The sequence below is a fragment of the Piliocolobus tephrosceles genome, chromosome 11 (assembly GCF_002776525.5).
Source record: "Piliocolobus tephrosceles isolate RC106 chromosome 11, ASM277652v3, whole genome shotgun sequence".
NCBI classification, from domain to species: Eukaryota; Metazoa; Chordata; class Mammalia; order Primates; family Cercopithecidae; genus Piliocolobus; species Piliocolobus tephrosceles.
Genome location: NC_045444.1, coordinates 67331392 through 67343253, shown reverse-complemented (window position 1 = coordinate 67343253; position 11862 = coordinate 67331392).

Here is an 11862-nt window from a genome sequence, read left to right as displayed (position 1 = left end):
GATGTTTGGACTGCAGATGTGATGAATGGGACTCTGGTTGCCATCTGGAATTATGAGGTAAACTTGAGAATGGAATGAGAGGCAAAAAGTGAGAAGGATGGTGTGGATTCCTGATGCCTTTGTTTCTGTCATTCCAGCCTGACCACCTAACACCAGATGACTTATATGTGTGAGAGAGAGAGACTTTTGTCTTTTTTATTTTTTATTTTTATTTATTTATTTATTTTTTTGTGATGGAGTCTTGCTCATTGCCCAGGCTGGAGTGCAGTGGCACGATCTCGGCTCACTGCAAGCTCCGCCTCCCGGGTTCATGCCATTCTCCTGTCTCAGCCTCCCGAGTAGCTGGGACTACAGGCGCCTGCCACTGCGCCTGGCTAATTTTTTGTATTTTTAGCAGAGACGGGGTTTCACCGTGTGAGCCAGGATGGTCTCGATCTCCTGACCTTGTGATCCGCCCGCCTCGGCCTCCCAAAGTGCTGGAATTACAGGCTTGAGCCACCGCGCCCAGCCAGAAACTTTTATCTTTTTAAAGTCACTATTAGTATGGGTTTTCTATTACATGAATCTAATTCAAGGTGTTAGAAGAGGGAAATTTATTTCAGTTTTGCTATTCCTCGGAAAAGCTGTATGACCTCCATAGGTTCTCTTTAGAAACTGTAAGAGTAGTAGACCTTAGTTGGCCTGGACCACATGTGACAGGGTATAATGATAATAATGGGACTATTACCATTTAGTGAAAGCTTTATGCCAGTCACTGTTCAATATTCTTTTTTTACAGTCTTTTAACTTAATTACCACACCTACACCACACTTCAGTGTGTGTGTGTATGCACATACAGTCACATGCCACTTAACAATGGGGATCTGTTCTGAGAAATGCGTTGTTAGGGTGATCTTGTCATTGTGTGAACATCATAGAGTGTACTCACACCAACCCAGGTGTGATAGCCTAGTACACACATAAGTTATATTGCAGAGCCTATTGCTCCTAGGTTACAAACCTATACAGCACGTTACTATACTGAATACTCTAGGCAGCTGTAACACAATGGTAAGTATTTGTGTACCTAAACATACCTAAACATGGAAAAGGTACAGTAAAAATATGGCGTAAAAGATTAAAAAGAGTACATCTACATAGGACACACCATAACGGAGCTTGCAGAACTGTAAGTTGCTCTGGGTGAGATAGTGAGTAATAAGTGAATATGAAGGCCTAAGATATTATTATACATTACTGTAGAATTTGTGAACACTCTACACTTAGGCTATAATACATTTCAAATTGTTTTCTTCAATGACAAATTAGCCTTAGCTTACTCTAACTTTTTTACTGTATACATTTTTAATTTTTAAAAACTCTGACTCTTTTGTAATAACACTTAGCTTAAAACACAAACACACTGTATGAGTACACAAAAATATATTATTTCTTTATGTCCTTATTCTATAAGCTTTTTTCTATTCTTGGAAATTTTTAATGTTTAAGAACTTTTTGAACTGTTTTTTTTTTTAATGAAGATAAAAACACACATATTAGCCTAGTCCTACACAGGGTCAGGATCATCACTATCACTATATATATATCAGAAATATATCACTACATCTTCCATGTCCACATCTTGTCCCATTAGTAGGTCTTCAGGGGCAATAACAGGCATGGAGCTGTCATCTTCTATGATAACAATGCCTTCTTCTGGAATACTTCCTGAGGGAACTGCCTGAGGCTGTTTTATAGTAGACTTTTTTTTTTGTGGGTAGAAGGAATACACTCCAAAATCATGATAAAAGTATAGTAAATACATAAACCAGTCACATAGTCAATTATTATCATTACCAAGCATTATGTACTATGCATACTTGTATATGCTATACTTTTACATGACTGGCAGCCAGTAGATTTGTTTATACCAGCATCACTGCAAACATGAGTTATGTGTTACACTATATTAGAATGACTACAACATCACCAAGCAGTAGGAATTTTTCAGCTTTATTATAATCTTATGGGACCACTGCCATATATGCAGTCTGTCGTTAACTGAAATGTCATGATGTGACACATGACTGCGTGTGTGTGTCTGTGTTTGTGTCTGTGTGTGTGTGTATAAAAACAACCCTGAAAAGTAGGTAGTGTTATTATCCCTGTTATATAAACAGGGAAACTGAGAAGCTTAGGGAGTTACTTTCAAGTGGCAGCGCTGGGAATTAAAGTTCAAAGTCTTTGGTCTTAATCATGAGGCCATGCTGCCTCCCAGTGAAGGAAGGAATGAGCTATCTCCTAAGCATTTTCTCTCCTGAGAATACAATATTTTCATTTTTTATTACTTTACTATCAATACCCATTTTATATAAGATGGACACTCCACAGAGTAGAATGTATATGTATTGATTCCTAGTCTTATCTTAATAGATTTAATCACGGAGACTTCGAGAAGAACCAGCTTATCAAAATGACTCCACAGACTTATCATTGCTGGCCTTAGTAGGGGCAAGGAGAGAGTACAGGCCAAATGGGCAGTACTCAGTAACCTACCATATCATATCACTGTGGAACACCAACCAACAGCAAAGCATTTGCCTCCCAGAATTCTATTCAGAATCTGCTTGACTACAGCAGTAACAGCACATACTTATCAAGAAGCAACCCTGGAAGGCTGGATAAAAGTCCCTGAAAGATATTATTTATTTAGGTCTATTTTGTCTTCCAATTGTAAAATGTTAAGAGGTCACACTCCTATTATTTTGCTTAGAAGAATTAATAATGCCATGGGAAATGAAAGCTTCACCTCAATTCCTGTTTTGCTTTTGGTGGTTGTTGCTGTTACTTGTTTTGTAAGGAACACCATCAAAATATACATGGAATAATAGACCACTTAAATGTGTGTCAGTCAGGATATTGTAGGTCACGTACAGAAAAAAAAAAAATATCCAAATGTCAGAGGCCCGTAACATTCAATGTTTATTTTTCTACTCTTATTTCCTGTCCATTATGGATCAACCTGGGGCTTGGATTTATGTCATTTTTGCTGCAGTACCCAGGAGGCTGATAAAGAAGCCTTTTTCTAAGACGTTGCTACTGTCATGGCAGTGGAAAGTAAATGATGGTTAAACACTACCTGGCCTAAAACTGCTGATCAAAATTGATACATGTCACTTCTGTTTATCTTGCTCAAAACAAAGCCAGATGCATCGCTAAAACTAATATCAATAGGGTGGGGACTGTGAGGAGCGACTGAATATTTTGACACTAAATATAGTAATCTTCCACAGTCTTAGAGGATTAAAATATGTAGATTACTTCAGCCATACTGTGGTATTTGTAGTTTCTCCAACTGACCATGTATTCTCTCACATTTGCACCTGATATTTGTTATTTTTTTCCACCTGAAGCTATTTCTCTCCCTTCTTCACACAGCTAGTACTTATACAACTTCCAAGTATCAGACTAGATAATAATACATCTTCTTAGAACTCTTGCTTGACTCACTAATCCCGTGCTTTTCCTGAGTATTTCCATAGTTAACAGTTTTCAAATAGATCTTAACATCTCCACAAATATTTCTTGCTTTATTTTTTGCTTTGTATTGTATTTTTCTTTTCCATTCCTTTTTTGCTTCACCACTCAAAGGTAAGCACATTGAGAGCAAAGAGTCTATCTGGTTCACCTAACATAAAACCTGGCACATATTAATTCATCAGTCAATTAATGTTGTTAAATAAACATTATCTTGACAGCTTCATGCAATCAATTTCTGTTGTGTTGTGAGGAAATATGGCATGGAAAAATAAAGACTACTAAATATTATTTGCCAGTCACATAAGTGAATCATCTTGGATATCCAACCAGTTGAGACCTCAGTTGACTCTAGTATCACCTGACATCTAACTGCAGTGATATAAAAGATTCTCAAGGGAGAGTGTAGAAAAGGCAGGGACCACTGGTGGGAATTTGGAGTTGTGATTGATCATTTGGGGATGGTTGGGAAATGCTTCATATAAGAAACCAGGCCTTTTTAGGTTAAATAAAATAAGGTTCCTGGTTATAATTACCACTTTTTCTACTTCTCTTCTTCACTTGTTGCTAGCTCTTCATTAATAGACACGTATGTTTTGGCTAAATGATGCAATTTAGATAAAAACATTAATTTATTTGGACTAAGGTGCAGCAGTGTCACTTAAAAAACACGTATGTATGCACACACACATATTTGTGCTGTAACTGGCAGATACCATGAACAATGCATCCTTGTGTATAATTAGCATGTTTTAAAGATCCGTGTAGGCAAGGAGACATCAAAGGAAATAAGAAAGAAAGGTACTGGAATCATTATGGGCAGAATATTTCTTCACTTTTTAACAGATAACTAGAACAAAAAGTTTCTGGTGAGATAGAAAAGTCTATGTTGTTAGCAATACTTTGACATACTTCTTATCACCTGATCTACCTGGTCTGTGTTTTTGCACCCTGGTTTCACATCAGAATCACTTGGTAGGCAGGCATTTAAAAAGTACTAATGACGGGGCCAGGCATGGTGGCTCACGCCTGTAATTCCAGCGCTTTGGGAGGCCGAGGCAGGCGGATCACAAGGTCAGGAGATCGAGACCATCCTGGCTAAAATGGTGAAATCCTGTCTCTACTACAAATACAAAAAAATTAGCTGGGTGTGGTGGCGGGCACCTGTAGTCCCAACTACTTAGGAGGCTGAGGCAGGAGAATCGCTTGAACCCAGGAGGCGGAGGTTGCAGTGAGCCGAGATCGCGCCATTGCACTCCAGCCTGGGTGACAGAGCAAGATTCTGTCCCCCCACCTCCCCAAAAAGAAAGAAAGAAAGGAAGAAAAAAAGTACTAATGACCACACTCTGTTAGGCTGAGATAATTGTATTTATAAAAAATTCCTTGGGTGTGTATAATGTTTAGCCAGGGAGAATAATTGCTAGTGTAAATAATCAGGCACTGTAGCTTAATCATTTAAAAAAAAAATGAACTTGTATCTAGTAACAAGAGGGTCTAAACTTTATTTTGCCCCAGATGCATATAAAGTAAAACCAGAGAAGATGATTATGTTCCATGAAGCTTTCAGATATCCACTTTAAAATGTCTGCTGACAGCAGCCAAGTTTAATTCCAAGAGACTAACCACTTCTGGCAACTGGATTGCAAAAGAGAGAAAGGATATGAGAAGGAAGTCCTTTGTAATAGATTATGGCTGATATCTTTGCCTGGGAAAAGGATGATCACTGCCTCATCGTCATGGGCACATAGTGAGAACAGCATTGACAACATCCCGAGTATGTAGGGAAAGCTTTATGTGGACTTGGAAAACATAAATAGTGAAAAAAGAATTGCAAAGCTTTTGCTGCAACTTTATTGGCATTATTAGACAGGCATATGTGTTGTAAAGTATTTCCTTCCACCTTCCACATGTATTATGTAATATAAACTGCATGGAGATAAGTATTTGCCCTGATATTTTTCTTTGCTCCACAGTGTAGGTCTTCTCTTTCTCAATAGTTCTCTGTATGACATTTCATCACAATGCCTAGTATCCATAAATTTCAAAAATCCAAGTGTTTGATGCAACTTTTCATTCTGTAATCTATTTAGTCAGATGATACCTGCCAGGATCAAAAATACAAGTGCTACTTTAATCACCATGGCAATTACTATGGCAATTATTACTATATAATAATTACACAGTAATAATTAATAATTAATATTAAAAATATCAGGGCAAATACTTATCTCCCTGCAGTTTAAATTACATATTAATATATTAATAATCACTGTGGCAATTACTACATTGCCACAATTAAAAAAAATATTTTTGTTCTTTCACAGTTTTGAATCTGGTGGATTTCAGACACAGTTGGAAGCTATTTTTGGTGAGCTAATTTTCCTGGGAAGATATAATAACCCTGACGTTGAAGGTCTTGTGGCTGATATGGGGGCATATCTATTTCAACATTAGCAGCATTACTGTCTGTTCAAGTTACCCATTTCTACTTTTAAGATACCACAATATATACGCTTGTTTGCCTACTCCTCTTGAAGGCAGGAGGTTGGATTAGATTGAGAAGATGGTATGAAGGTGGAAGGGACAGACATAGTTGAATTCTTTGTATCTCTGTAAATTTCTTTAGGGATTTCAAATTCTGCTTCCAGTTCCCAAAGTTCAGAGATCAATGCCATTATTAAAAATTACCATTAACAGCACTTTGGGAGGGCGAGGTGGGCGAATCACGAGGTCAGGAGATCGAGACCATCCTGGCTAACATGGTGAAACCCCGTCTCTACTAAAAATACAAAAAATTAGCTGGATGTGGTGGTGGGTGCCTGTAGTCCCAGCTACTCAGGAGCCTGAGGCAGGAGAATGGTCTGACCCCGGGAGGCGGACTTTGCAGTGAGCCACAGAGCGAGACTCCGTCTCAAACAAACAAACAAACAAAAAAACAACAACAATAAAAAAAAACACTATCATTAACAGTATAGAGACTTTACCTGGAGTCTTCTGCTTATGCTTCATTTGTTCAAAGTAATACTTTCCTTAGATTGTTTTCTTGTATTATTTTAGAAGTTATAATTATTTCTTTCCAAGAAAAAGCTTGTTTTTTGGAGGGTTAACACTAGAATTTTGTGATTCTGTATTGCTTCAGTAATGACAGCAAAAAAGGAACTTCATGGAAAAATAATAGGGAAGCTTATGGGAATTGAGGGATAGCTAGTGAACCAGGTTTGGAACAAGTAGGTCATTTGTCTCCCAGTTGCCAAAAATAAGGAAATGAAACTTTACCATTTCTTCTGTCTTTGCAACACTCTGATCAAGATTTAAAGTTGGGGAGGAGAGAGTAATTGACTGGATTTAGTTCTAGGCCTAATGCAATCTATAGAAAAGAACAGGAGGGAAGCTTATAACCCCACCAGCACTGCACACAATGGGGAAAAGATATTTCCCCAAAGGAAATAGCATACTCATAAGAACGGAGAATGGCTGGTGGATGGCCAAGAAGCAATAAATGCCCCCGTCTGTATTTTTGCTTTTGTGGGATAGATGACAAGACTTCTACCTCTCAGCAGTAACATACACTGAAGAAATAGAAATAACAAATTTTATTAAATAAACTTGCAGCTGAAGAACATGGTGTTTTTATGTTAAAAATAAAAACCAAAACAAAACAAAATAAATCAAAACACAAAACCTACCTCTGAGTTGGAGTAATTTCCTCGATTTTAATATCACAAACATTTTCTTTTTTTCCCATCATTCTTTTCATCATGTGATTCTGGAACAAAACTTGGCAAAGCATGAGTCTAAAGGTACTTCCAGTTTGCTTGGCCGGTTAGGCTATGGTCCTTTGCCGTATCATTCATGTCACTTATTTACAGTGGTCCCTCCTTATCTGCGGTTTCACTTTCCGCAGTTTCAGTTACCTGCGGTCAGGTGTGGTCCAAAAATATTAAACGAAAAATTGCAGAAATAAACAGTTTACAAAGTTTAAATTGTTCACTATTCTAAGTAGTGTGAGGAAATCTCATGCTGTTCCACTCCTTCTTGCCCAGGACATGAATTGTCCCTTTATCCAGTGTGTTTATGCTGTAGACACTTCCTACCCTTTAGTCACTTAGTAGCTGCCTTGGTTATCATATCAGCTGTCTCAGTATCACAGTGTTTGTGTTCAAGTGACTAACTATATGTAATAATGGCCCCCAACTCAAGAATCATAATGCTATCATTTTGTTATAATTGTTACATTTTATTATGGTTGTTGTTATTCTCTACTGTGCCTAATTTATAAATTAAACTTTATCATAGATACGTATATACAGGAAAAATATAGACATATAAGGTTTGGTATTATTTGTGGTTTCTGGCATCTACTGTTGTGTCCTGGAACATATCCCTTATGGATAAAGGGGAACTATTGTACCTCTATTTTTAAGCCATGGTAATATAGTTTTGTTTGTTTTTACTCTACTTCTGTGACAGATTAATGATGATATAGTTTTGAAGGCTGAGTAGACTTCAGTTGAGTGGACAATAGACAAGACTGGGTTTGGAAGACCCCTCTAGCTCCAGAAAGTCAGTGCAGTTGGAGCATGGAGTGACGCCTAGGAGATCTTGGGTTTTGAACTGAGATGTGATGAGAGAGGCTAAAAGCACAAGTAAAGAGCAAATCGGAAAAACATATGACAGAACCACAAGATCTTATGGTCATCATAGAATCACATTGATTTGGGATAGCAAATACTTGGCTCATAAACTCATCTGATCTCATCTTCTACTCAAGATGCATCACCAATCAATCAAGACACTGCAACTGATGAGCTACAGAGAAGTTTACCTGTGGCTCTGTCCCTTTCAAGCCATCTATTTATAGCACTCTTCTAATCATCTTTTTAAAACTTCAAAGTGGATCTCTAAAACTTCTGACAGTCTTGCTCCAAAAACATTTATCCCCCAACCCATACCCTGAACACTCATTGTTTCATGACTTTATGTATATAGTTTCCTTTTGTCAAATATTCTTTACCTTCTTGCTCATTGGTGAACTCCTTCCTATCCTTCAAAACATTTTGTCCCTTTCTTACACACCTTTCTGATTCCACCAGGCTAATTATTCTAGCCCTCTGTACTTCTAGAACACTGCATTTATCTCACTTACAAGATAACTTTCCTTGAATTTTACTGTTAATATAAACTGTAATTACTTTTACACCAACCTAATATGTCTGTATTTTTCGTTAGATTTCACGCCACTTGAAAGCAGAAATACATCTTATTCTTCTTTTTATTTGCTCTAATTTAATCCCAATTTTGGCCCCATTATAGATGTTCAGCAAATCATTATTGGTTGAGTAAATGAATGTCAACCAAGTTTTGTGGTCATCCTGTCATAACACTGAGAAATATAGGGCATTTTGACTCAATGTTGTATTTTCTGTATTAATTAAAAGTTTATGTTTTGGGACTTGGATGTAGTGTATGATCTATCTACCTTCACTTGAAATATTAAATTGAAGTTTATAGTTTTGCTTGTTTCATCTTGCTTTAGCCTAATTTGTGCATTGCTCCTTATAAATGCAAATTAATTAAAGTCTTACACTATTTAGGGAAGCTGAGATTAATCAAAACCCCTGTACTCTAAAAAGAATATCCATATTTATTATTTGAATTATATTTAATTCTGTTTATTTTAACATTTTTCTGCATACACTTTTGAATCTCATTGACTAGATGTCCATTTTCAACCTCATCTCATCATGCAATATTCACAGGAGTGTTTGTTTTAAAAATGCACAAAGGTATCTTATTAAATAATGTCACAAACATGAAGTTCATTATTATGCAAATGCCATCCTTGGAACAGATTTGCTAATTGCAACTCATTTGCATAATTAATGAACTCCCAAATGAATTATGCCTTTGCAGATTTGTGCAGCATTGTTTTAAAATAAATTATAAAATACATGTCAAAGAAAGAGTGCTTTCTGGGTTCCCATAGCATTGTTTGAAAATTAATTACCAAATGCTTGTCAAATTAAAATGAGTTTGTAGTTTTTACAATGTTATTTTAAAATTAATCACAAAATAAAATGTCACTGCATTAAAGTAAACAACTTGTTATTTTCTCTAAAAAGAACCACAGAAAACAGCATTTTAACTTCAATTACATTGTTTGGTATAGGGATTCTAGTGTTTTATTCATTTCATCTTTACACTGTGACTTAACAAAGTTGATAGTTGTTAGCATGTTAATGTTTGATAAATTGAGATTTAATTTAATTTTATTATGTAGCTTATTTTATATGGCAGATGATTAATACATTGCATGTGAACTCAGTATGGGTTTGTTCATGATAAATTAGAATTTAATAAAAACTTCAAGGTCATTTAAATCTGTTGTTATAGCAGTATTCTTAAGGTTTATTTTATTTGAAGTTTTGACTGCTGCCAGTTAAAATGATTAAAAGCCAATTACTTGAATAGGCTATTTAGAATTATTGAAATTGATACCATTTTGTTTAGCATAGGAAACTGCATTATAAAGTTTTGTTCTAGATCTCTTATAAAGTGGTTCAGGCTGGAGATTTATCATTTAAATCCCACTTGGTAATTTGTAATGCAAATAAATAAAGCCTTATCCCATTTAAACAATAAATATCTTCTTAAATAATAAAAAAAAAATGATTAAAAGCATATAGTTTAAATCATTCTGCCTCTTCTGACTAATATCATAGTGTAATTCCTTTCTTTGATACAGAAAAGACTTTTGCCCAGCACACTACTTGCTTCACACTATGGAAATTCTCTGTTCTTGCACAGAAGCCACGGCTACTCCCCAGTCCTAGATTCCCCAGCCCACAGGGACTGTCTATTCCCCAGGAAATTAGATGGAAAACCATTAGACCTAAAAAATGATTTGGCCAAAATAATTTCCAAAACAATAGAATTGGTAGAGAAATTTCAGGAATTAAGGTTGCTTACCAAATACCTTTTCAAAATATAATAATAATAATAATGAATTATTATCCCAACCTAGTAGTATGAGAACATTTAATAGTGAGACACCCACTCTCTTTAGAAGTCCTTTTTTTTTAACGATAGTATCCCTTCTGCTCACCTCTCCCTCTCCCCATCCTCCGAACTACACCAATTGTCTGTGGTTTATATTCCATTTTGTCAGTTCTTGACCATGGAATGCAAATCCATGGGGGAAGGTCTTTGTTTGACATGATTGCAACTGTGCAGACTGACACCAACTAGACAATAATTCTTAAGTAAAATGATAAACCATTTTGCCTCTTAAAAAATTCCTGTATATAGCTGCCTTTCTAAACGCCTGTGAGCGATTTCATGTTGCCCTTTCTATAAACTGATATGCATAGCAGCCCTTTTTGAAGAGGCAATATTTCTTCCACTTCATACCTGGTGTGTGAATAAACCCAAGTGGTTCATGCAGATACATGGATTTGACCTTTTGCCATTTTCTATTTCAGTCTGGCACAGATATTACTCAAAGACTTAAAACATCTTTTACAAAAAAAAAAAAAACTCTACTATTGTTTAAGCTTTGATGCTACCCTGATGTATCCTTTGTTTAAATTCCTTAGGATATTCCAACTTGACATTCTCTTCTGAAATTCTAAATCATTATGCTCATAAGCATAGGAGAATAAAACACCCAACACAGACAAACTGCCCTCATGACAAAAAAATTTTTAGTGGGCCAATAACTACATACGACAGTCTAAGTTATTTTGTACAGATGCACCATTTTTCATTAGGAACACCATTTACTTTGAGAGGGCGCCCATCGAATTAAAATAGCAGTGTTCTAAATGACAGAATTTGATCCACAAATTATGTTCTTTAATAAGCTACAGTCTGAAAAGCATTCCAGTCTTTGGAAAAATTTCACATTAGTGAGAACAAGAGTGAATAAAGCCACAGTTTTTGTTGACTGAATGTAAACCTTTTGTGAATCCTTGTAAGGGTTACTGGTCTACTCTGGATAGTCTTCATGGCTACTTTCCTTCCAAACTGCTTTCATTTCTGTATTTTACTATATGAAGTTCAGAAACATAAGTAGAATGGACAGCCTGTAGAATAGATCAGCATCTACATTTTCTTTATTAAAATCATGGCTTTTTTTTTTTTCCCTTCCAAAGAGATTCTCTTTCCTTCTTTTATGCTTTTTTATTTTAAAATATTTAACTGAAAAATAAAAATTCTATCTATTCAAGGTATAGAATATGATGATACATGTACACGGCATAATAATAATCACAATAAAATTAATTAACACATTCATTACCACCCGTAGTTACCATTTGTGTATGGTGGGGGGTGAGGACACTTAA